Source organism: Sinohyriopsis cumingii, chromosome 6, assembly GCF_028554795.1.
Source record: "Sinohyriopsis cumingii isolate HCF-2022 chromosome 6, ASM2855479v2, whole genome shotgun sequence".
Lineage (NCBI taxonomy): Eukaryota > Metazoa > Mollusca > Bivalvia > Unionida > Unionidae > Sinohyriopsis > Sinohyriopsis cumingii.
Window position 1 is genome coordinate 105203313 of NC_142966.1, and position 27498 is coordinate 105230810.

Consider the following 27498-nt stretch of genomic DNA (forward strand, 5'->3'; position numbering starts at 1 on the left):
CCTTTGCTGTTGTTACTGATCAATCAAAGTATTGATCATTGTGATCCTCTTTTAACTACTCATTCTCTTTTTTCAAACCATTGTAAAAACAACAATCAATTGTTGTCAAACAGGAAAAAGGATCCTGAGATCTCCTGTTTGTTTCAGAGGGCTATTTGCGAAGCTTACTCCACAGAGGTATGAACTTGCTGTTTTTTTATTTTTAAAAATGGGGTACTTATAAGAACACTGAGAACATCTGGGGTGCCCACTGATGTTGAGTAGTCAGTAAGCTATCAAAATTGGCTGGAAATGAAAAATGGTGTTTCCAAATATTGCAGATCTTGTTTTCTTTGTCAGTTGGCCAGTTTTAGTTCATTTGAACCATCTTTTGGACATGTTGTCCAGTGACCATTTGAAATGTTTGATAAAGTTCTTTTAACAGAGGATTCCAACATTAATATTTTAGATTGTCTTTGATTGCTAAGTAGCAAGATATAATCTTCTATCTACTCATTCAAAACTACAATTAAGACTAAAACTACAATGGTAAGAACTTTTCAATCTGACAATAAAGCTGTGTCTCTCTAGCCAACACTTTCAAAATCCTCGTCAGGTTAGATATCATGGTCCTTATAAAATTAAAAAGAATGTGATTTAATTTATATCAAAACTCCTGGAAGGTGGAAACAGATAACTCCATCACCAAACAAAGATGACTAAAAGCGTAATCTATACACTGAATGTGAACACTCCATTACACCATGGTGATTTGTCACATGGTGCCATGGGTATGTTCTCAATCTGTACAAAGTATAAAAATATATTGCGTTCCATGGAATATCTCTCTTTGATATGTTTGTGCAATTATGTTTCAGAAATGTTGTGACATTATGCAGCAATGATAATAATGTATACATGCATATATAGTAAAATTGACTGGATTATCTTCAAAAATGACTGATTGTTGGAACAATTATAATTTAAAGATTCGAGGAATTGTGGTACACTTTCAATCTGTTGATTATAGGATCAGATACAGTGTGCCAAGTAAAGTGTTTGTTTAAACACAAATACAAATTCGCATGCTCTAAATGAGCTAGAACATGCTTCAAAGTTATATTTTACGTACATGTTTGACCCGCTACTGAAAGGTATCGGATCCTGAAGCCATTATAGCTGCTGACTGGAATGTTGTTGATACTGGTCTCAGAAGAGTCATCGCTAGTGAAACGAATGCGGACACTGTTCTTGGTGCTAAGAATAAATCCAGAACTGGCTGCATTGGAGTGGAAAAGTGTGCTTCCATCTTAAAAAAAAGAAGAAAGCAAAATAGTAATATAGATTCTGGCATAATAAATATTTCTACTCAAAACCGCTATAGAATGATTTGTTGAAGCGTGAAATAATCACATGTGTAATGACTTGATGACGTGGTCGAGATAAAAAGTAATTGTCTGTGCTATTTAATTACTTAAGTTTGGCTGGTTAATTGATTTTGGTCTTATGACGCACCAGCATTATAAGACTATATAACGTCACAAAAAAATGATGAATGATTTGCATAAAATGTTTCATTATAAACAAGCGCTAAAATGATAAAAACAAAACAAAGAGATGGCGTCAGGATAGCATTTGAAGTTTCCTAATCAAAGGGGTAGATAAATGGTGTATATAAAGGGTAATTAGATGATCAAAGATAATTAGTGTGTATGTGATTTGGATTTTTAAAGTAGCCTTAACAATTTCTCAGTCATATCACTACAATGTCTGCAGTATGGCAGTTTACAGTGATGTCTAACACTGAGGCATCACGCCCCAAACATGTAGCATGATGTCCCACCTAGTCACATTATCCTGACAACAAACTGACCGTCTTAACACTAACCTCTTAATGCTGAGTGCCTAGCAAGGCAACTGTTAGTACCATTTTTATAAGTCTTTGGTATGACTTGACAAGTTGCCTCCCACATCTAAGGCAGACACTATATCTACTTAGCCATAGGAGTAGTCCAAAGATAATCAAGGTCATTGACAGTACACTTGTTCGCTAAAAATACTCAGAGGATTTGCATATCAAATGCAAATGTAGTCTTTTACATTTACATAAATATCATTCAAACTCTGGTGGTCATTTCATTTTAGTGACTCTGAAGAAACATCGATGCATCCGACTTAAGTATTTAGCTTACACGCCTTGAAAGTTGAAGTTTTTGAAAATTTTATAACTTCAGAATTCCAAATTAAAAGGTCCAGAATTCCTAAAATGCTGTATTCCAAGATCACGTTCCAAAAACTCCTGGTTCCAAATATTTCACAAAGAGTATGATTGGATTTAACTTACGAAGAACATTTATGTTGGTTACTCACTCCACTGAAGCCCTTAAATTGCTATGATGCACTTATAGTTTTACAAAATGTATGGTGATGGTGGTCTTCGCATGTTTTCCGTTCTCCATGACATAATTTGTTTTACATCTGCTGTCATCATGTTTAAAATAGCGATCCTTTGTAAATGGTATCTAACTATATGTTGCATTATAATTTCAAATGGCAAATACAAAGGTATCTAACTGCATGTATCTACTTCATTATTATGAAATATGGTCATTGCCAAGGTACCTCAATATATATTATATTATAATGAAATATGGCCATTGCCAAGGTATTAAATATTCATTACATTATAATGAAATATAGCCATTGCCAAGGTACCTAACTATATATTACATTACATTATAATTAGATACGGCCATTGCCAAGGTACCTAATGATATATTACATTATAATGTAATATGGCCATTGCCAATTGATCATAACCCTTGAAACATGTTGTAACTTAAAGCGATAGTTCTGTAAGAGTAGGTTTATATTTCTGAGCTAACTTTATGTATTTTTGATTTATGGAATATGAGAATAAACCCTAAAATAAACAGAAAAACGGATCTGAAGTTTCTTAAACACATCACATTCACTTCAAATAGTGAAGATGAATTTAAAGTTTACGTCTCCAAGAGAAGAGTGCAGGTTATGCAAGCTGGCATCTAGTTCATATACAAAAGTACATCTATTCAAGGACCTTGAAAGATCACTCGACAGTATTATCAGACTTGGCCAATTATGACTGGTAAAGAAAGTAAGAGCAATCTGTGTATGGACAACAGAATAACTTGTAATGTACACATTGTCTATTCTATGTAATTTTGAAAGTGTTATAGGAATTTGTTACAATTCCAAACCATAAAGCATTGTGAAAAAGTAACATTCATGTCTGACATGACTAATTTCCGAGATAACAGTGCTTGAAAAATGTAAACAGAAACATAAGCATTCATTAAGAGCGATAGATACAAATTCCGTACAAAATCTCAGACGGGCACATCTACTATACATGCAGATCTGTAGTGTTTAGAGTTGTTGGACGGTACGGTCTGTAACAGGTAAAACACACACAGGTGATATTAAAAGAAACTTAAGTGAACATCCTGAGATGTTGCATATTCTAAAATCTGCAAATAAAGCTTTATGGAGTTCATATTTGTTTAAAAGTGGTGTAAAAAGTCAATGACAATGACAAAAAAGTTGTTTATAAGTTTTTGTTGATGTTGGCTACCTGCTACCACTATTTTTTTAGAAATACTTACACCAAATAATATTACCACTTTTCTAGTTACTTTTATGAAATCCAGTGCAATTATTATATTAGACATACATTCAAATACACGAAGATTATGATACGTGTGCTTGTACTAGAACAGAACTTTTCAAACAATCAGCACAGATTATTTTCAGAGGCATATCACAGAAGGGAAGAGAAGCCTTTGGCACCCTCGGCATGCCTACACACCACAAACAAAAGACTGAGTGCGAAAAACAGAAGCATTTTGAACAGCAAGCTTTATTATATTTAGACGGTATGACTGAAAAATTGTTAAAGCTACATTAAAAATCCAAATCACATCACATAATATACGATGTGAGCTCTTGTTTCCTATGAATTTGATTGTATTCATGCTTGAGCAGCATGGAGGGTTATACCGCTATTTATTGTCGGCCATATGCTTGCATGTATCCCATATTTAGTTCAAGATATGGGTTAATAGTTCATTCTACAGGGGCTTATTTGTCATTAAGAGAGAGCAAGCTATGCTATCGATAACACAGGAATGGTACTGAGATCTATTGTAGGAATACATTAATTTCCTGTATTATGGTAATTGTCTATGGAAGAGTTGGTGGGTAAACACATATGGTATGGAATGCAATTTTATGACCCGAAAACCATTTAGCAGTTAGTGTCTGTTTAGAAACACGATATAGCTAATTCTGATGTGTAACGGGAGTAGGGAGTATATATTGTTCAGGAACTAAAGACAGAACATAATTTTAGTCTGTATTTATTTTATTTATTAGAAAAATTGCTTAGTAAATGACTGGAATAACTGGATGACTAGTAAGAGCTGGACAAAGAGAGAGAGGAGAGTGACCCGCAATCAGATTGGATTGTGTAAACAATCTGGAGAAATAAAGTTAGAAACATTCACTCAATTTCATGATGAAATTTGCCCATCTATGTAAGCAGAACTCTTAATTACCTTTTTAGAACTTGTATTAATATATTTTTATAGACTTGTATCATACAATTGGTCGTATACAATTCAATCTTGTTTATTTAATTAATTAAATTGTTATATTTTGTGTACAGAGTCTCGTGTTGTCCTGCTCTGTATCTGTGCTCGGATCTCCATGTATTTCATCCATTAATTTCATATTTTAATATTTGCTTGATCTGAGTTATTATCTTCTGGGCATCGATAATCACCATTTTAAGGTAATCAACCACTACCCATTAACTCCTTGAGATTTGGCTTATCACATCTCTTTGTAATGGATATAGTCTAGATAGGAAAATAATAAAAAAATTTTAACATTTGATTTTATTAACTCTTAGTTTTTAATATCTTGCGCATTAAAAAGTAGTCCCAGACGCAAGCAGAAGAAATATTCACAAACCGATAATTAATAGAAATTGTTTTAATCTGTTTTACAAAATGCAATTCGGGGCCCTCAGTGGCCGAGTGATCTAAAGCGCTCTACATTATGGATCACTGCCATTTCACCTCTGTCTGCGTGGGTTCAAGTCTAGGATTCAGCCAATGTGGGTATGTGAGAAAGCTTGCCAGTAGCTTCTCGTTGGTCGGTGGTTCTTCCTGAGGTTTTCCCTGGTTCTTCCTCCACCATTAATACTGGCCGCCATGCATAGCCTATCGTGTGCTGAAAAATGGTGTTATACCCCACAACAACAACAACAACAAAATGCAATTCTAAAACATGATGTCCTTCCAATCAATACAACATTCTTCAGTCCCTGATCTCCAACGGAAATTTCTGTATTATGCCATATACTTTACTATATCACTTCAACTGGAGTAGCTGAGGTACAATGGATTTCGAAGTGTCTATATACAACGTACCACCAAAACATGTGTCAATTCTACCAAGGATATTCACACCAGGTGCAGTATTGGATATAACACAAGAAATAGCATTCCATTGGTTATTTGTCTGAAGGGATTAATACTGGATGTAGAACTTGTAAATCTGTGTTACAGTGGTGATGCTGAGAATGGAGGATATATGCAGGTGCTGATTTTCATTCATATGGATTTCATGGGATTTATTTTTTCATAATTTAATGTTTCGTGATACAGATATCTGCATTATTTGACTTGGAAGAATGCTGTGGATATTTGCATTATTTGATTTTGAAGAATGCTATAGTTACATATTTTGTGCCAGCTGAGACACTGGCCTTTGCCAAAATTCTCTCTTAAGTTTTTTTTACTCGTTTACTCGTGTAGCTTGAAATTTAAACTGAGCTCTTCTCTGCATAGACTCAGCATTTTCCTGTCTTGATTTTCCCACATTTGCAGTTGAACTAGTCGAGCATCCAATATGTTTACTTATATCTGGCTTTAGTTCCACGTTCGGAGAATTATGTGTAGGGTAAATGAGTCATATTCCAAGGTACACAACCACCAGTGTGCATTTGTGTTTTTTTTACAGTCGCCCATTTTTGTGCTTTTTTCTTCTTTTTCCAATGTCCATTCAATTACTGATTGGAAAGACGGCTGCCATATTGTTAAGAGCAATACTAAAATAAAATAGTCATAGAATTCGGGACAATGACGATTCCCACAGTCCCAAACACTTATATAAAGTTTACCAACCATGGACACTTTATATCCATAAAGTAACAGTCTTAAAATGATAGAACATCTTGACAAATAAAAGAAATGTTTTTAATTATCTTTTTAAAGACTACAACATGATCTGCCAAATTAGTGTTGTGACATCTAAAGCGTAAAGATAAATATAAACTCTGTCTGTGACATGTTGGGTAGCTAAAAAGCATGTATGGAATAAAAAGTAGTTCTGTGTTTAAGTAGTTGTATATCATAAATTGGAGACGTGCTGCAGCAAACTATGAAGAAGCTGTGAGTTTGCAATAAAATGCAGTGGTAGTAAGACTATTTCAGCGGATTTACAACAATGGCAGTGGCCAAAGGAATTATTTTCGAGGGGCTTCAACGAAAAAATATGATTGGTTAATGATTCTGCCATGAATTCCAGAAATGCAATCTAAAGATTATAAGGATTTAGTTTTAAAGTGGAATACAAGCGAGCATGGAAATAATGTTTCAGTGGATTGTACTGCTGGTGGAATTGCAGTGTAAGAGGAATGTATTTGAAGTAGATTTCACAGATAAAATTTAGCCACCTTATAGATGGTTGTGCAAAAAATGAGTTCAGAATTACGGCTAACGTATAAATGGATTGCAATGAATGTTAGGGAGAAATTGCACTGGTCATAGGAAGGTTTCAGAATAGAATTATGTGTGAACATTCAGTTTCCAAAGCCATGGTTTCGAGGTGGATTCCAAGTGTAAAAGGATTAGAGGCAAACTTTTAAAAGGAACTCGGATACAAAATAAATAGGTAATACAATATTACAGAATTAATTTCACTATGGGAAAAGATTTGGGTGGAAATCCAGGAGGACATATATATTTTTATGTAATGAATGACAGACTGGCTTGGTTCGATGCATCATGGTACAACAGAGCAAAGTAAAATCCGATGTACAAGGACACACCACGGCAACAGACTCATGATGATCCGATGGTAGGAATTAAACCATCACCCTTCTGGTCACAAATTCGGCATTCTAACCACTGATCTAGTTTTGTCACTTGCACCTATTAAAAATTTCAAAAGCAATTATCATGAACTAACATTTACCTAGATGTTTGTAGAGCTAGCATACAACATCATAGATAGGTAAGTAGGTAGGTAGTTTGATAAATAGACAGATAAAGAGAGAAAGATACCTCCATCATAAATGTACAAATGATCATCACTTTCCAAAGATGTATACTGCACCAAAAGTCCGATGAAATTAGTTGACGTATCAGCATGTACTTCGTAACTGCATACATAGTTGGTATTCCTGCAATTGTCAGTAAGCGCAAGATTTTACAAGTACATACATACATACATACATACATACATACATACATACATACATACATACATATGTTGACTGACACAATGAAATCATCAATGAATCAAACAGAGATTTATGCATTAAACGCTTTTTTTAGTTCTTTTGGGGGTTGTTGATGGTATTTTTCTTGATCATGTTAAATCTGATGTTCTCTCTTAATAACATCCACAAATTAGATGATGATAAACAAAACAATGTTCGTATTCTTACATAAAGAATAAATACATTCAACATATTTCACAGGGCGGTTAACCCTTTACCTCATAGAGCATAGTTACAAAGTGCAGCACGCTATAAATAGAACACCTGTTACCTAGTCGACCCCATACACATAGGCCTGCCTGTGAACTGTTAAGCAATGTAGTGTATGTTACGTTTAACAGCAATTTTAACCATTTTACATTTTTGGTACACATCTATTATACGTGGAAAAATTTAAGAGTAAAGTCCAATTGTTATAACTGTGTAATTATCTTTCACTGAAGAATTTTTTATGTGCTTTAAAATCTTGAGAGAACTCGTTCACCGTCATGTCAGTGAGGCCATTTGACCAACTGTAGCTGCCATTTCTCATACTCGAAATTTACATGTTTTTCGTCTGCGTCTACATCACTAAGTCATCTGAATTTGATAATTTATAAAAAGCAGATATCGACCAGTGCATAAACAGTGACCACGTGATCTGACGTAATTGTAATTGGCAGAAATGAATGTAGTATCTAATAGGGGGGTTTTCCCCGAAGGTGGCGCTATGAAAACCAGCTCAAAATGGCTGATGTTTACAACAGGTGTCAAAAGGCGCTTCCATGCGAATGGAGTAGAGGCGTCAAAAGGCACTTCCTTGCAAATGGAGTAGAGGCGTCCAAAGACGCTTGCATGAGATAAAGGGTTAAAATACTACATCAAAGCATCATTATCCCTATGCCTTTCTCAGTTACCAAAGCCTTATCTAGCTATACTTACATCCAACTGTTTCCACCACGCCTAGCTCCCCCCCCCCCAGAAGTTATCGAAATTCTAAAGGTTCGTGCGCATCAAACAGACCAACTACAATAATATCCAGACATTTCTAGGTCTATTTGATACATAGTTTAGCATTGATCACATGATATTACCAATGCACTGATGCTGTCTAATCTAGGTGAAATTAAATAATGCCCACATTTTCATTGAAAAGTGTGCAGATCAAGTTGTTACACTCTCACGCTGCCAACAAAAACATTTATTCTGTGGATCGCTATAGTGTAACAGTTGGCATTAGATGATTCGATAATGACATTCCTTATCAAATCTTTAAAAAACAAATTCTATCAATGGATTTGACAGTGAAGTTAATTTAATTAAAGATATGCATTATCGTTCAGAATGATGTTTGAAAATGTATTTAAAGACAGTGTCTTTAATTTATGATTGAATAAGGCTGGTTGTTATATTTATAATAAATGTTTAGTCTATGTCAAAAATTTAATTGTCTCAGTCACGACGCACACTAACAAAACCATAATTAGAATCCATGAAAGAAATCGAAATACAGTGCAACCCCTCTATAATGCACCCCGCTATAACGCAAATTCGGATATAATGTGGTCGTGGCGTGGCTCCCGAATTTTTTTTTCAAAGTACATGAAATAGTGAATAAAAATTTTAGTATCATTATGGGGAAGAGATCGTGTATGAATTTGAATTTAATATGATAGTGGCATGGTTCCTGAAAATTTAAATACATGTATGTATATATTTCTCATACCGGGAAAAATTATATTTTTAAGTACGAGAAATAGTGTGTAAAACGTTTATTATCATTTTAGGGAAGAGTAAGCCTATGAATTTTAATATAATACGATCATGGCATAGCTTCTAAAATTGATCAATATCACCAGGTTCTTGAAGTGTTATGCCAAAATAAACATTATCGGACATGTTACCAGTAAATAATGTCCACTTTATTAGCTGGAAATTGAAATGGTAAAAAATTACATGTGTTCAGCTTTAAAAAAAATTTTTTTAAAGTGACTCGTTACCATTGCAGGCCTACTGCACTTAGTTCTCGGGTTTTACATTTGTATGGGGTTTACTTATGAACTCGGTACTGATTTCCTATTTTTTTATAAAAATATTTTACCGTTATGTTAACGCAAGTTCACAAACGCAATTCGTTCTCTGCACTTTGTGCACAAAAAAATATTATCATTTTGGGGAAGAGATCGTGTATATGTGCCAATGAGTTGTTCTCTCAAAAAAGTAAAATACTGTAAAACCCCGCATTAGCACAACCCCAATATTAATGTGATCCAATTTTGTGGACCCCAATTATTGCGTTATAGCAGGGTTCTACTGTATAATCATCATGACTATTTAAAAAATATAGTAGCAAAAATAAAGAATGTGTAAATTTCTCCGGAACTTTTTATTTCTACAATATTTATAAAGAATAACAGAAAACAAGTTTCCTCTGACCTAGAAAAGTTCATTAGTGTGTTTTACATGCCTCATTATGTTGACATAGTTAAATAATAATAAAAACGTTTTATAAATTCGCCATACTAATTTCAACAATTATGTACAAAATAAACTTACAATTGGTAGTAGGATCCCGGATGATGAGGAGAGTGTATGAAGCCTACAGATATCTGTGAAGAGGTGTAACTTTGGGTACTACCACTGCAACCCGTCAAGTAATTCGCTGGAAATAAAAGCATGTTCTTACTGTGACAGTTACGACATATCTTAAATATAGCATTTTATTTAGGTGTAAACGTCACACATTTTGCAGCCTATTTAGTTGTAAACATCATACATTTTGCAGCCTATTTAGTTGTAAACGTCATACATTTTGCAGTATTTTAGTTGAAAACGTCACACATTTTGCTATCTATTTAGTTGCAAAAATCATATATTTTGCTGATGCAAGTCAGTTTTTGTTTGTTTGTTTATTTTGTTTTTCTTACCTGATTTAGTCAACTGTTTACTATTTTATTTAAAACAGATAACATTTTGGTACAATATGTGGTATTAAAATATTTTAGAATATTTTTTTAAGGCAGAACACTTGTTTGCTACTACAACAAATCTTCTTGCAATCCAAGTGTTTTTGTTCATATATGACTGTAGATAGGCATTGTAATGAAATACACAATCAATAGTCCATATCATACGTTGTATAGCTACATACGATACACAATCAATAGTCCATATCATATGTTGTATAGCTACATACGATACACAATCAATAGTCCATATCATACGTTGTATAGCTACATACGATACACAATCAATAGTCCATATCATACGTTGTATAGCTACATACGATACACAATCAATAGTCCATATCATATGTTGTATAGCTACATACGATACACAATCAATAGTCAATATCATATGTTGTATAGCTACATACGATACACAATCAATAGTCCATATCATACGTTGTATAGCTACATACGATACACAATCAATAGTCCATATCATATGTTGTATAGCTACATACGATACACAATCAATAGTCCATATCATACGTTGTATAGCTACATACGATACACAATCAATAGTCCATATCATATGTTGTATAGCTACATACGATACACAATCAATAGTCCATATCATATGTTGTATAGCTACATACGATACACAATCAATAGTCCATATCATACGTTGTATAGCTACATACTTTTGTGGGACGAAAAATCCTCCATTTAACTCTAATTCTTATCTACAGAGGAGTCTCTCCTTCTACAGATGAACAGAGGGCGTGTGCTCTTTTGATCTGACTTTGCATCATGTGCTAGTTGTATGGGATCTAGATCGTTCACTTGGAATTATCAATAGAACAAGGCAAGAATTTATCACACTCAGGTTGTAATGTTTACAATTTAAGAGATATATAAGAATAAGAAGATGAATATACCCTGTGATATCTTTTAAATAAACACCCACATTTGTCTTTCTGTGTCTCGGTTGCCAAACAAGAGGTCGCGGGTTTGAAACTCATGACAGCATCTGAATTTGTTAGATACTTTTTTGTATTTTTATATTCAAACTTTCCTTTTAATTCGCTCATCCCAATTTTTTAGATTTACTTTTCCAATTCCCATCCTAAAACAGGCAATTAATCTAATCATTATATATTGCAAAACAGGGTTTACAAAATTTGGAAAATACAATCTAAGAACCTTGAAATATTTTTCAAAAGTCTTGTGTTGCCTGTGTTCAATAATTGATTATATTTCCAAATTATATAATTAGTTCCCCTATGAATCAATTGAATGTGAATAACATATATATTAACAGCAATTGTAAGGCAACATTTTCTAATTTTTGAAATTGGGGAAGCGGTTATGGCAAACAATTCAAAGCGAGACGATGAGGATACCGTATGTATTTTTAGAAGTAAGGAGAACTTCATTAGAGTTAATGAAAAAAATGTAGCCCTTTTAGTCCAATGGATAAAGTAGAGGGCTTAATGTTCGCATGTGCCCTAGCTGTCAGCCTAAATCTTTAAGAAATTTGACCATATTGTAACCCAGGCTAATACCCGCATATCGTTCGATACATGTACATCTGTGTTTTGTAATTATATAATAATTCTTTACAATTATTCCATCTATTTACATAACTTAAGTTTCAATAATTGAAACAATAGCAAGGGCTCTGGGTGAACGAATGTGCTCGCCATTACAGATCACTGACATCACGCATTTGTCTGCATTGATTCGTGGGTAGGCAATACAGCTTGCCAGTAGTTTTAAATGAGCCGGTGTTTCTTCCCGAGGTCCTTGCTCCACCAGATATACTGACAGCCATATATAGCCTATCATGTTCTGAAAAATGGTGTTACAGTCAAAGACAGAGAGAGAGAGAGATTGGGGAGATTGTCCATTTGGATGCCAATACACAGATTTAGCTTGGAAACGTAGGAGTGAGGGTGTCAACAAATGGATTATAATCAAAAGCTGGGTGGGAGTGGCAATGTATAAATTGGCAATGCTTTGCAGTTTTGATACAAAGGGATACTTGAGGAACTTGTAAAAATGTAATGGAGAATCAAACAAAAAGACCGCTCATACAAACAGCAGGATACACATTTGTGATCCGCATTCTGATTGGATATAGGACTGGAGGACGTCATTGTTGCTTTGTTTTGGTTACGCTTGGGTACACTGCTATCACTAGATGAATTATTTTAATTCTTATGCTTCATTGTTTTTCTAGTAGCAAGTTTTAGGTCACTCGCCATAAACTGCCATACAATTATAAAATGGATAAAAATAATGTGAATCATACCTCTAAATTTTGTGAATCATGCTTTTTTTCTTACCCTGCAGAACTCTTGAGAAATACAACCTTCCTTTTCACACTCATGAGCAACCAACATAGAACCTAATCTGCCTGCCATTGTGAATTGGCAGATTTGAGTCTATGCTTTTTTTAGGTTGATTCGTATTAAATGCTGTAGTGCATGACTATAAAATATAGGCCATAACATGGTAAGTATGTTCGAGTATTCAGTAAACCCAAGACTTTCTTTCCACTGAGTGTCCACTCTCTGCTAACTTACTTGAATATGTTGAAAAAACAGAGACCACTATCGTGAAAGAGGCAGAATAATACTGGTTCTGCCATTTAACTACAATAGTAATTACTCCGTCCTGGTAAAATGTGCCGGTGGTCATGTCTGGAAAGAAAAGAGAAAATGTACAATTAATCCGTATTAGCATGTTTTAATGCTGACCCATATAGACATGCTTTCTAATGGACTCAAACTCAAATGCCAATAAGTACATGAATTAGACTTATCAAAGGACTTTTATGTTCTGACTCGAGACGGGTGGAGTCGAAAATATCCAAAGTAATCTTGCCAGTTGTAATGCAAGCTTACCTTTTTATAAAACAAACTGGGTACAAACCTTAGTTTGTGAATGTTAAAACACCATAATGTTCCTATAATAATTCCAAATGATTAGTGTCCTTTAAATGTAAGCATAAAAAAAATCCAGATCCAAAACAAGCCATTTGATCAGGTTTAAAGCAAGGTTCCACATTGCCACAAGTCTGATATTCCAATCATCACATGAACATTTACTGCGGCCTTCTTTTTTTGGTTCTAATAGTATGATTTTTAAGGAAAGAAAACATACAAACACTCACACACAACTTTAGTTTGGTGATGCATCAGAGCTGATGCATCTTTCTCATATCCACTCAGCAACTCGGCAATCAATGGCTACTGTAAACATGACCACAGATGATGCACAGAGTGTCAATGAATATTTGTCAGATTGAGCATTAAAATATGTCGGGGTAGTTTGGAGGACAATAATGTAGGAAAATAATGTTATAGGTAATAAATGAATATGTCAGGGAGGAATTGTGCTTTGATTTTAAACTTCTTGATTCTGTTAAGTTTTGTGGAGAAAAACACACTTGCATCAATATTATTAATTTCAAAAAAGGTTGTGCATAAAAAATAATGCAGATTCAGAAAACCTACAAACTATAAAAATAACAGTTGGCGTAGAAATGGATATGAGATGCCATATATTTTGACATGATATCTAAATGGGACATTAGTGACTAATGCAAAAATACAGTAATTACTAATGGGTTTATAGTGTTTATGGAAAAAATACAGTAATTACCAATGGGACTATAGTGAACAATGCAAAAATACAGTAATTACCAATGGGACTATAGTGAACAATGCAAAAATACAGTAATTACCAATGGGACTATAGTGAACAATGCAAAAATACAGTAATTACCAATGGGTGTATAGTGAATAATGTAAATATCCAGTAATTGCAAATTGTAAAGAGCAATGATACAATTATCTGTTAAATACAGCCTTTTAGACCAAGTGAAAATAAAAAGTTTATCTTACCTACACCATCAATTTTGACAGAATTTATATTACTTAGGGTCTGAGAATGCACATAAGCAATGACTCGATCACCGTTGGCGTTGCTTGGTGTAAGCGTGTATGTGTAGGTACACCTGAAATGAAATAGAGATGTAAATATTGAATGACATAATAATACTATTTATCTACTGCATATTTAGTTTAATGTACAATTATTTCCATATTGGATACAAGCATGAAACATCAAGTTTTTGTAATTGATCATTAACCAACATGATATGAGAAGCCATGTAAAGTTAGGACGGGTAGGTAATTAAACATTAACTTCAGTTGCCAAAAGACCAGTGTTCACAAGATAATCCAGTATCTGTTTCATGAGTCAGAATCTGATAAGCAATATTTAATAAACTCCAAAAATTACATCAAACTGGTTTAGCTTGGTAGCATGATTCACCTTTAAGTCTGGTATCAATAGGTTCAAAAATATTGAAAAAATCCCAACATTAATATTTGAAATTTTGAATGAAATCTGGACTATAGGTCGCATCGACTCAGTTTAGATGCTTGGCACATATTCTTGAGATGAATCCAGACTGTAAGGTCCACAGGATGACCTGATTTTCTATTAATGCATTTAAATATGTATTGGAAAAAATTCTGGACAAATGTTTCAGCGATGTTAAGATTAACCTAGAAAATTGGTCACAATAACACAGCCATCGTATGTGAAAAGCTTAATGTCAGAATGCACCTACATGGCAAATTTGGTGATAATTAGTGAAAAGGCATTCAATAAAATTTAGGCCACGCTGTTAACTGATAATTAAGAAACCTTGATAAGTCGGTAGCACAGACCCTTTTCTTTGGATAATTTTCATCGCAAAACGCAAGAACCAAACAAGTTGGTAGTACAATGTGAAATAGCATTAATTGTTGTAGGGTTTAAAGCCATTTTTCAGCACAAGATAGGCTATACATGGCGGCCAGTATTAATGGTGGAGGAAGAACCCGGGAAAACCCCAGAAAGACCCACGAGAAGCTACTGGCAAGCGTTCTCACATACCCACATTGGTCGAACCCGAGACTCGAACCCATGCTGATAGATGTGAGATGGCAGTGATCTGTAACAGTGAGCGCTTTAGACCACTCGGGGCCCCAAAATAGCGTTGAAATAAAGAACAGGCATGCAAGAAAAAACTGTGAAATAAGTACTGAAAAGTCTATCTCAATGACACAATTTTAATGTGTCATGCACTATACTAGTTTGGTGCCTATACATTGTTCGACTCATGTTTTGAAGTAATTATAACTCGCTAACCTGTTTCATTATTTTGGTTTAAAGTGTTGTTGTTGTTGCTGTTGTTGGGTTTGAGCTTAACGGCATTTCTAGACACAAGGGAGGCTATACATGGCGGCCAGTATATTTGGTGCAGGGTTGCCAGATACTTTTTCCAATTCCTGCACGTGTACATTTACAAAGCAGTCCAAAAACCGCCCAATTTATATATTAAAATCTGAAAAGTAAATAAGAACCAAATACCATAAATTAAGTATCACTACAAACATTTATTCATCTGTAACTTCAAAGAATTCCTCAGGTAGAACGTCCTCGTCGTGATCAGCAGATTCAGTTGTCGCATAAATTTTCGAATTGAAATTACTAAGCAATGCTGTAGATGGACAAATCCGTTGCAACAGATCCCGTTGCGCTTCAGATACCTTCGAATGCGTAACAAAGCTTCCATCATGCCTTGCCCCATCCTGTTTCTTACTTTCGTTTTAATCAGATTCATTTGAGAGAAAGTTCTTTCGACGGCTGCATTACTGTAAGGCAACGCCAACACACATAAGACGAAATGTCTCAGTTGTAGAAAGTCAAAAACTCCACAAGCGTCAATATGATTTGCTACATTATCCAAAACTGCTCAACATCGTTATCACTATAGTGTGGCCAAGAGATTAAACTTATTCGCATCCACTGCTGCTCCAGGTCTCCCAAATTTCCGTTGTACAGAGGTAAAAAGGACAACTTTGACAACTGCGGCTTCTGTGCTCCAAGGACGACAGAAGGTGAGAGATCAGCCACAGATTCAAGCTGCTCAACATTTGCCGGCAATCTCTGACGCAGTTCCCTTAGTAGTTCCAACAGATAATGACGACAGCACTCTTTTATTTGGTCTGCCAAGGAGCACTCAATTTCGGAGTCGTGCAGCAGCAGGTTGAATTCAGTGCCAAAGTTGATCGCTGCTAAAGGTAAATGGTTAGACCTGTTCTCTAGATCAAACGCTATCAGGGTTGTCAGATACTTTTTTCAATTCCCGCACGTGTACATTTACAAAGCAGCCCAAAACCGCCCAGTTTATATATTAAAATCTGAAGAGTAAATAAGAATCAAATACCATAAATTAAGTATCACTACAAACATTTATTCATCTGTAACTTCAAACTATTCCTCGGGTAGAACGTCCCCGTCGTGATCAGCAGACTCAGTTGTCACATAAATTTTCGAATTGAAATTACTCAGCATTGCTGTAGATGGGACAAATCCGTTGCAACAGATCCCGTTGCGCTTCATATAGCTTCGAATACGTAACAAAGCTTCCATCATGCCTTGCCCCATCCTGTAACTTACTTTCATTTTAATCAGATTCATTTGAGAGAAAGTTCTTTCGACGGCTGCATTACTGTAAGGCAACGCCAACACACATAAGGCGAAATGTCCCAGTTGTAGAAAGTCAAAAACTCCGCAAGCGTCCGTATGATTTGCTACAGTTATCCAAGACTGCTCAACATCGTTATCACTATAGTGTGGCCAAGAGATTAAACTTATTCGCATCCACTGCTGCTCCAGGTCTCCCAAATTTCCCCTATACAGAGGTAAAAAGGACAACTTTGACAACTGCGGCTTCTGTGCTCCAAGGACGACAGAAGGTGAGAGATCAGCCACAGATTCAAGCTGCTCAACATTTGCCGGCAATCTCTGACGCAGTTCCCTTAGTAGTTCCAACAGATAATGACGACAGCTCTCTTTTATTTGGTCTGCCAAAGAGCACTAAATTTTGAGTCGTGCAGCAGCAAGTTGAATTCAATGCCAAAGTTGATCGCTGCTAAAGGTAAATGGTTAGACCTGTTCTCTAGATCAAACGCTATTATTGCTCCCCACGACGGAAATGTGGTTGGAATTAGAAGCGCTCATCGTTCTTCCGGTTCCGGAATTTTTAAAACAAAATTAAGTATGTGAGATAACATCTATGGAGATACATCCAGAATAATGGATTCATTAAGATTTTTAGATATTATCGTCACTAGCGTCAATTTGAAATTGAATGCGGAGAATTTAATAGCAATTTGATGCAGCCCAAATAACGGCGACACAAATCAGAAACCAGCCCAAAAAACCGCAACCCGCAATCTCAAAATTTTTCACGCAACCAAATTTCGAAAGGAGCCCAATTGGGCGAAAAAACCGCGTATCTGGCAACTCAGATTTGGTGGAGGAAGAACCTGTTAAAATCCCAGCAAAAACCACTGATCGAAAAGAAGCTACAGACAAGTTTCTCACATACCCACACTGGCTGAACCCGAGACTCAAACCCACGTGGGCAGAGGTCAGATAGCAGTGACTATGGCCCCTGGTATAAAGCGAAGATCACGGCTTTAGCGAAACAAAATTAACTGCAGGTCTGACATTTGGAAATAATAAAGTAATGGCTCCAATATAATTTCCAAGTCTACGTTATTACTTTTTATATAGAAAGTGAAAGAGGAAATAGCAGTAAAACAAAGCACCAAATTAAGAAAAGATGCTTAACAAGTGTTGTATTATGTTTGTCAAAATAAAAAAGTTTTGCCAATGCCCATCTCGTTTCCAGTTAAATGAATGAAGTTAGACTACTTATAATTAGCAACATCTGCGATCATGCTTCCATGTTAAAGTCTTAAATCGAACAAGCTACATCAACAAGATTTAATAATAATATTTACACTATGTTTTTAACCAATGATTTAAGGGAGAGAACGATTCATATTCCTACTCCATAATAAATTCTAAGTTCGACATCAAGTCAATGAACCAAAATCAAATGAACATTTTTTGGACCATGAATAATTGGAAAATTGTAATATCTCACAGCAATAATAAAAAACTGACTGATGTGGTTAAAAACTAGCTCTATAGGGGCCTACGGGCCCTTTTCTTAAAGGCTAACACTGAGAGACTGACGTGAAATCAACACAAAACACAACAATTAACACTGAAAGGCAAGTATATGAAAATCTAAAACTCTTACACGATTCTGTTTTTTTTAATGTAACTTTAGTTTCATGTTTATTTTTTTTAACTTTAGTTTCATGCAGCAATTAAACTCTTCTTTTATGATAGAACTAAAATTCTTTATTTTTCAACACATGATTTGTCTATCAGTTGATCAAAAAGTAAAACACTGAGCAGAACAAGGAAAGCTTTCCAAGATTAGCATTCCACTTGTTATGATCCCAGATAGGTATTGTCATGATATTCATTTCTTGAAGTAATTGTATTTGTTATAATAATAATAATAATAATAATAATAATAATGTTGCTGAAGATGGAGGTTTTGATTCACCCTGGGTCAATCCGTCTGATTTACTGTGCTTGGACAGTGGATCTAGTCTGATTTCTTTCACTATCCTTCTGCTCTACAAATGAAGTCTCAGCCAGTTCCAGTCAAACACGGTTTGAGAAGGTTTGTATAAGGGATGAGAACTGTTCTACTATGGAATTTCTTTCTTTGCTTTGTAATCCAATCAGTTTGTGGGGAGGTTGGTTCTTTTAAAAGTTTCAACGTCTCTCCAGTATGCAGGATGGCACAAACCCAGCATATGATGAGATATATTGCTACAATTTGTTACATGTACTGTCGTGGCTATGAATATTCCACTGTTTTGTTTATAGCCTTGCTTGAAAATGTGCTAATTTTCATTACATGCTGGCAAGTGTTGCACTGTTGTGCTTTATAAGCTACTTATGTGCTGATATGTGTTTGATTTAGAGTTGACTTTACTTTTGTTCGGATATGGCCGTCTCTGTGATGTTTTAGTCTGTTGTAAAATAGATTTGGTTTACTATGGAAGTGTGTCTTAAGAGATTTGTGAGGCTCATTAGTGGGCCAATATGTCTGAATGATACAACCTGCCTGAGAGTTTTGTGAGGCTCATTAGTGGGCCAGTATGTCTGAATGATACAACCTGCCTGAGAGATTTGTGAGGCTCATTAGTGGGCCAGTATGTCTGAATGATACAAGCTGCCTGAGAGATTTGTGAGGCTCATTAGTGGGCCAGTATGTCTGAATGATACAAGCTGCCTGAGAGATTTGTGAGGCTCATTAGTGGGCCAGTATGTCTGAATGATACAACCTGCCTGAGGTCAACATGAATTGCATGTGAGAATGAAGGGGACTTGTACAACATTTTCCTGTTGTCTTCAAGAGGTCAGAACATTCTTTCTTATCTCTACCTATTGCCTCTGCTATTTTTTATTGTCACTGCCACCTCCCCCCTTTCTCAGGTACTGATGCAGGTTGTGCGATGTACTTTCAAACATCTCGTTATCAGAGCAAGTTCTGCATAATATTCATTTCCTGCTAGTGAAGGATGTTCTGAATATAGTTGTCAGGGAGACAGCTGGATGGGTGAGATAGTGAACATACCGTTGGTTGGTTTAGAGGGGATGTCTATGTGGGGTTTGTTTTCTGCAAGTTTTGTTGTTGCTTCCAGAAATACGTGGCTTATGTTGGAAATTTCAGTTGTAAACATGATGTGATGATGATATTCATTGGCATTAAAGATGAATTCAAAAATGACCCTTTCTGTGTTGCCATTTATCTGAAATCAATGGAGTGCACCCACTGGTTCCAAGTGTACATTATAGAAGCCTAGAGTTAATTACGCGCATATTCATTAGTTTTTATAAATGAATAGCCCTTGGTTTGGTCTTGGCTCAAATTTAAAACCTTGATAATTCATCTATGTGTATAGCTTTTGTGATGTCGTACGTAAATATCTATCCAACGCACCTAAGGAGCATCCTTCTGCAGTCCCGTTATACTTAGTGTAGATAAGCAGAATATTACGATTGAATTAAGCTTTTATTTTATTTAGAAATGGCATCGTTTTTAGTTACATTAAGGTACACAGGATGCTTTCTTGTCAATGCTTTCATGTCTTGGCAACTTTGCCTGTGACAGACCTGTTCATAACTAGTTTTGGAATTTACACATCGAAAAAAGTAGTTGTTCCGACAAATGTCGATAGTGGCATTTGTTAGTTCATGACCTTGTGCTGATGATCTGCAGGCCATAATGGATAAGACTTACATCAAGTGAATAGAATATAAGACTTACATCAAGTGAATAGAATATATCTCGGACTCAGTTTTTACTGCTGGTAAGACAAGCGACAGAGGACGATACATGCTCAGAAGGAAAGGTTATCATCAATTAAGTTTCTCTGAATATCACATTGTCACTGTAGCAACAATCGTTTTGGCTGTTGTTCCGACAAAGATATGTAGATTTACCCAAGCTGCTCGCGGGTTAGGTAGGATACTGTAGGTAACCCCAGTATTCGATGTCCATCTGATTTTCACTCTTGTTCCACCCCAATCTGAATAGGTACGTGTCACTCCAAGGAGGCACATATATTCTTGCACCAGTAGTTTGTATTTCTTGTCAATGTTGTGTACTTGTGTGGGAGCCACACCAATACTTCATCATCTATATATGGTTTGGCAAGCGGCACCAGTGACTATTGTTCTGGTCGTTCATTCACAGTTTTATTGTTTCCTTTAAGCAATGTATATCATGAGTTCTAATTGCAAAAATCGAAGATGGTTAGAATGGCTGGAACTCCATAACCTTGTGCGTTGACAGTGAGATCCTCACATCAGATGATATCCCTAGTGGCAAACATAGACATAAAGATAGTCGTAAAGCTTTCATATATAACGTTAGCAGAATCGACATAGCTATCAGTGCTGTAATTATGTGCCTCTATGACTTTGTCTACACAAATGGAAACAGTTGCCTAAGCTACATCACTACTATTTCCATGGAAGTTAATATAGTAAATACCGGCACCCGAGATCAGTACTGGATGCTCTATTTTGACTTTGTGCTTTCTTTCCACACCTTATTATTTGTTTTCCAAAACATCACCTTTGACAATACCTTTTCTTTACGATTATTTTGTTACCTTTTATTTCATTCTTTACTGTTGTCTTTCTTTATCATTCCAGTAGCTTTGTTCTTTTCACCACTGTTTCTTCACGATATGTTTTCTGTTCTTTCTATCTTTTCCATCAAATTGTTATCTCTTGTTTTTTTTCTTTATCTGCATGTTGTCATGCAAGGAAAGTTGGTATCACTGACGTTAACTAAATTGATGGTGGATGAAGATATAGAAGAAAGTGATGACAGCAAAGATCAAGATCGCAGCGATTAGAAAAAAAATCATTTTTCAATATAATATAGCACTGGAATTTACATCTGACTTTCATGAGGTATACAAACTGATGTACAATGCCGCAGAAATGAAACAGTGCAGCCAATGGGTGAAAGTTTCTGAGACTGGTTCCAACTACAAAGCAAAGGCCACAACTGATTTACACAAGCACCCCAAGATGTTTGCTGGATACACAAGTATAAAGTCTGGGCGTATTTGAATTGGTGTATACTCAGCGATGGATCATTTTAGCTCATTTGGGCCGAGATCATTTTGAGGTAAATTCTATCCAGGATTGCAAGCAAATTTACTATTATTCTGGGAAGAATAAGCCTGTTTTTACACAATTCCCAGTTTACAAAAATAATTCAAATTTACATAACACAAAAATAGTGTACATCGTTTGATAGACTCCTGGTTCAGATGCCACCACATGCAAGTGAGGAGATAAAATGAAAGGTACTGCAAAAAGAACAGGATTCTGATTAAATATAATCTTGTGTATATATAACAATTATGACTGCATTGGGATGCAATCCATGCAGAAAGTTTTAGTCTAGGTAAACATGAACTTTGCGGTAGAACATTACATTACGAATAATGTAAATTTCACTTGTTCGCATTGTGTGTTGGCACTGGAGTTCAAACATGCCTTTAATCCGACACTGGAGTCTAATATGCCGACAATACGAATCCGTACCCGAGTAATATGGCGCATGCCAACAAAATCTTAACATCTCGTATGTCATCAAGGAAAAAACTGATGTCATAGTCAATTCCTTTGACTCTGTTGAGGAAAAAGACACACAAGTCAATGGTATAATATCCAGGATCAAAGCGATTACTGTTTCTGGTCCTGGTAAATTAGAAATCATAATTAAAAAACTAATTGCCAAAGTAATTAGATCATGCTTTTATTCATAAGAGCATCTCTAACATAAATCAGCTCAAGTAATCCGCACAAGACTATAAAATATGGATATCACGAGGTGCAAGTAAATCTGATATACATGCATCATCAGGACCTATCCAGGATAAGCAACGATAACCTGTTAAGCAGCTTCATGCAACGGATGTGCAGTTGTGCATTGAAATTTCTCCCAGGCTGCCTGGGTTAAAATTGCATTTGTGGTAGCTGACAAGGAATATCTCTGCCATAATGCAACTACTTTGCTGCTGATGCTATTTAGAATGCTGATTAACAAGTCCATGTTCGACACTTTAATTTGCAAGAGCACGTCATTTTAAAGATTACCATCATCCCAAAAGCATTCAAGTAGAAAGGGTTGTGAAGCTTCTGTCGAACATGTGTCCAGAAATCATATCAATATTGCAGTACGTGATCATAATGCCACTCATGTCCTGGTTCAAGGTAAACATTGTTCTCTATGCAAACTTTACAGTACATGTCTGCAAGAACCAAAGATGTGGTTAAAAGCTCAAACGTGTAATCTTGAACTGCAGACACACTGAGACCAACAAGGACGAAATCAACAAAGGTTTCATATAGATTTTTGGGATGTTTGATGATTACAAAAGAACTCTTTTCAAATGCGCAGAATTTCATGTTAAGGTTTCCCCATATAAGCCTTTTTGCGGGTTTAGTTATATTCCAACGCCAGTGTGTATTTCACGGCATGAGCAGAGATAAACATGGGGAAAAAAACAATAGGTGTTATGAATGGGTGATTTTTTTCCCTCATTGCATCCTGTGCGAGACAATTACAGATCAGCATCAAAATTACCAATAGCACATGGGTTGAGTCTGGCAACATGGAATTCCATGAACAGATTACTAACACTGGCAAGTTTGCAGAAATAATCCCGATATCAACGTACATGTGTTCACTTGGAACAGTGGCCTTCAGCAGATTCCACTATCCCAACACGTGCGTATGTGGACTAACATTGATCTGTTGCTACAGAGCAGCATGAACGGCCCAGAGGCGCAGCACCACTACGTGTGGACAAAAAATCCTTCCTGCATGCTGTACAAACGCATCATAACCATTATGTTGTCTGAGGGGTAATCAGCGAAAGCCGCAGACTATGATAATGGTAGAAGCCGGCAAGAACATTTAAAAAGTTACCATGGTGCAATGAAAGATGAAGTTCTCTATGACATTTACGCTGACATTGAATTTTTTAATGTTCCACTGGAATGTTCCGCTTCCCCATCCAACGGTTCCAACAAGGAAAGGTTGTCCAAGGCAACATATACGATACAAGTTGCTGAATAAGACCCACACAGGTTTTATTGCACTTTTTTCCGGTGAAACGGAGCAACTGAATAAACATGCCATACTGCGGCAATAACTCAAATGAGATTTAATTAGATCATTCAAGGTTACAGTGTAAATGTTTCAACAACAGCTTCTTTGCCCGATGACATGATTATGACCCGTGCTGACATTAGCTAGTTATCCATGGTGACTCATTGTTGTAATGAAACTTTCAGCTCATATGATAAAATATTCGCAACCATTGTCACATCAATGTTTTGTACAGAGGAACAGCACAGAGCGCATGCAGCCTACTGTTGCACATTTACCCTAACAAAACAAGCATTCCAGTTGTGCCTCTTACTAGGCGTGGGTATGATGGTCACTTGATCATGCAAGTAATTGCAACTGCATCAGATGTGGTGATAAGTGTAATTCCCAACGTTCCAAACAACATGGAAAAACATAACTTTTCTGATCGTTCAACTGCAGTTCATAACATAACTTTTCTGCTCGTTCAACTGCAGTTTATTAACTCTCTGGAGTTTGTCAGTTCCAGCCTCTACAAACTCGTTAAGAACTTTATGTGGAAGGACACAACCGCTTTATGACTACTCATCGATATGGCGGGGCTCACCATTGACTAAAGTTCCTGATCCACAAAGGAATCTATCCTTACGAGTACATGAGCGATCCGGAGAAGTTTTCTGAAAAAAGGGTTACCACCGACCAAGGCCTTCTATTTGTCATTGTCTTGCGAAGGCATTTTCGACAACGATTAAGCGCATGTTAACAACATCCGGTCCACATTTGGGTGTAGAAGTCTCAGACTATCACGATCTTTACCATCACACGGATGTGCTGCTGCTCACGGATGGCTTGGGGACTTTTTATGATACCACTATGCTTGTGTACAAACTCGACCCCATGTACTACTTCTCATCGTTTAGAATGGCCTGGGATACATTGCTACCAAAAACCAAGATCAAGTTGGAGCTGCTAACGGATACTGATCAGCATTTGCTCAGTGAACATGATTTTTGTGGTGGAATTTCGCTCGTGTGAACAACTCGCAAGTGGACAGATATGACTCGATTCATCTTTGCCTTGCAATTTTGGGACATGGAAGCAAAGTTTCTCATATGTCCACTGAGATGCTTTTATTTGCTCATGATGACAATCAATAAAACATATCTGAGAGGAGGAAATTGCACCGATGATCACCCCACCCCGGTGTGGGCAACTGGCATCGTCAACTTAGATTTGTCAACAGGACCTGGAACTCGTTGGGTCCCATATTATATTCTGACTAGTACAGGCTTGTACCGCCATGTGATTTCATTGATTATTTACTAGAACTTCTCAACCCATAGTGCGGTCTCACACCAGTGCTGAATGACATTCTCATTTACCGCTATTTTATTAAACTCTTCCATTGCAAACTGGAACAGAATGCCCAATATGTAGACGTCTCATAGTTGAAGTACAGTGTGCACTCGAGCTTTCACAGACACCACGCACAGTTGCCAAATTTGCCTTGTGTTGAACCGACGGGATGCGCCGATGTGGATCTGACCAGGTTTGCTGCCAAAGCCGATTTGACTGATTTAACCAACTGGTTTGTTACTGGCGTTGACCCAAAGAAGCTTATGATTTTTCAAGTTCAATGTGGAAAACTACAAACACCCAGAATGGACATCTACGACGTTGTTCTGACGCCGCAAGGTGCTGTCGCGAAAAACACAGACGGAATCACCGAAAACCAGGTAATCAGAGACTTTGATGTCTCATTTATCTGTATCAAAGACTGCATTATTGCATCTACTACTTGGATGAAAACACGCGTATATAAAGGCTACCGAGATGCTATCGGTCCTAACCTCACCAGTAAACGCAGTAACTTCATAGGGAATAATCTACGAAATATTATTCAGCCAAGGAATGAATAAATATGACCGCTTTACAAGTGGTCGACTTATTTTAAGGGATGGTTTAGATTGATCAATGCCTCATTTATTTAAGGGTCTGGATCACATTTGTTCATCTTAAGAGTATTTAGATGTGAGTGTTGAGGAACTTGCCGACGGGGTTTCGGATTTTCTGGGAGAGAGTGCCAACACTGATGCTGATTAATTTGTTCCACTCTTCGATAAATATCTGCATGAGTACAGCATTAACAGACTTTCATTTGTGCTTCAATGTAATCATTGAGAGAGATATAAATCAATCATTGGAACCACATGGAAGTACCAACACTAACTCGAGGCCAGCAATGAATCATCACTTTATCTCTAGAAAATGCCCGGTCACTTACTATGCCATCAGATGTAAAAGTGTCAGGGAATTGCTTATACAACAATCCAACAGACTTTCATAGACAGGTCCACTGCGATAAAATTAATTCACCACCAGTTATATCGAACCGACATTGACTCGACGGTGAAAGATAAACTCTGACTAATATTCAACAAGGCTGCATGTATCCTTGCAAAAGTTCTTGGACATAAGCGACCACGATCATTGGCAACGCCAAGCAGATACTTAATCAGTGTAGTTCTAGGTAAACCTATACGAGTGCAGACAATAGTCGAAGACATAAATATTCCCCAGGAAAATATGTTCTACCAAAGCAGTGCAGTTGTGCCATTAAAGAGAAATACTTGGTTAGAAGTGTGTGTGTGTTGGCCATACTCTACCATGAGGTGTGTGCACAATTTCTGTCTGTCAAGCAATTATACTTTGCCGTAACGTAATTAATAGAAAAAACTGTGCTAGGCCTAATAGATGCTGACACATAAAAAAAACAACAAAGCGGTGCAAGAGCTGCTCAATGAAATCATCAAAAACACTTTATTCTCCCGAAATATCGATGAGTGTGTGTTGTTGTAGATGCTGTTTGTGGAATCGACGCCGCGACCACCGTTGACCTTGGTGGTGCTGAAATTGTGACTACGGCGACTATCATAGCTACACCAGTCGGATTTAGATTTGGTTAGGGCTTTAATATACAACAACATAAGTAGGTTATTTAGTGCTGAGGCGATTGGAGTAATGTGCCTTGCCCAAGGACACGCCACGGTAGCTGACACATCCTTGCCCAATGATAGGATTCGAACCCGCACCCTTTCAATCTTGAGTCTGGCACACTAACTACTAAGCCACCTTGTCTCCCCAATCTGATTTGCTGTCGGAACTATATTGATAGTAATGGTGACACGGGCGGTGCTGGAAAATTAATTTAAATATGGCTGCACCAACTTATACGTGTCCTTTCAGAAATTCTCACAGCCTCCCAAAGCAGCTGCAAAACAATTGCTCAGCTGAACTCGGGCGCCATCGCGCAATCAAACTCTATAACTAACGCGTGACTAACTTGTGTAAAATGGGTAACCTCA

At 36.5% G+C, this 27498-nt stretch overlaps 1 protein-coding gene across 1 annotated transcript in view; it reads right to left on the bottom strand.

The window, feature by feature from the left end:
- LOC149797632 (embryonic protein UVS.2-like) overlaps positions 1–10202 on the bottom strand; it is a 43809-nt gene extending 33607 nt beyond the window's left edge. Inside the window, exons 1-3 of the mRNA XM_089960448.1 lie at positions 10124–10202; positions 7371–7489; positions 1112–1288 (exon numbers count right to left, since the gene is read on the bottom strand). The gene's annotated coding sequence lies outside the window, so the exon portion shown is untranslated. The remainder of the gene's footprint in view (positions 1–1111; positions 1289–7370; positions 7490–10123) is intronic.
- Positions 10203–27498: the final 17296 nt, after the last annotated feature.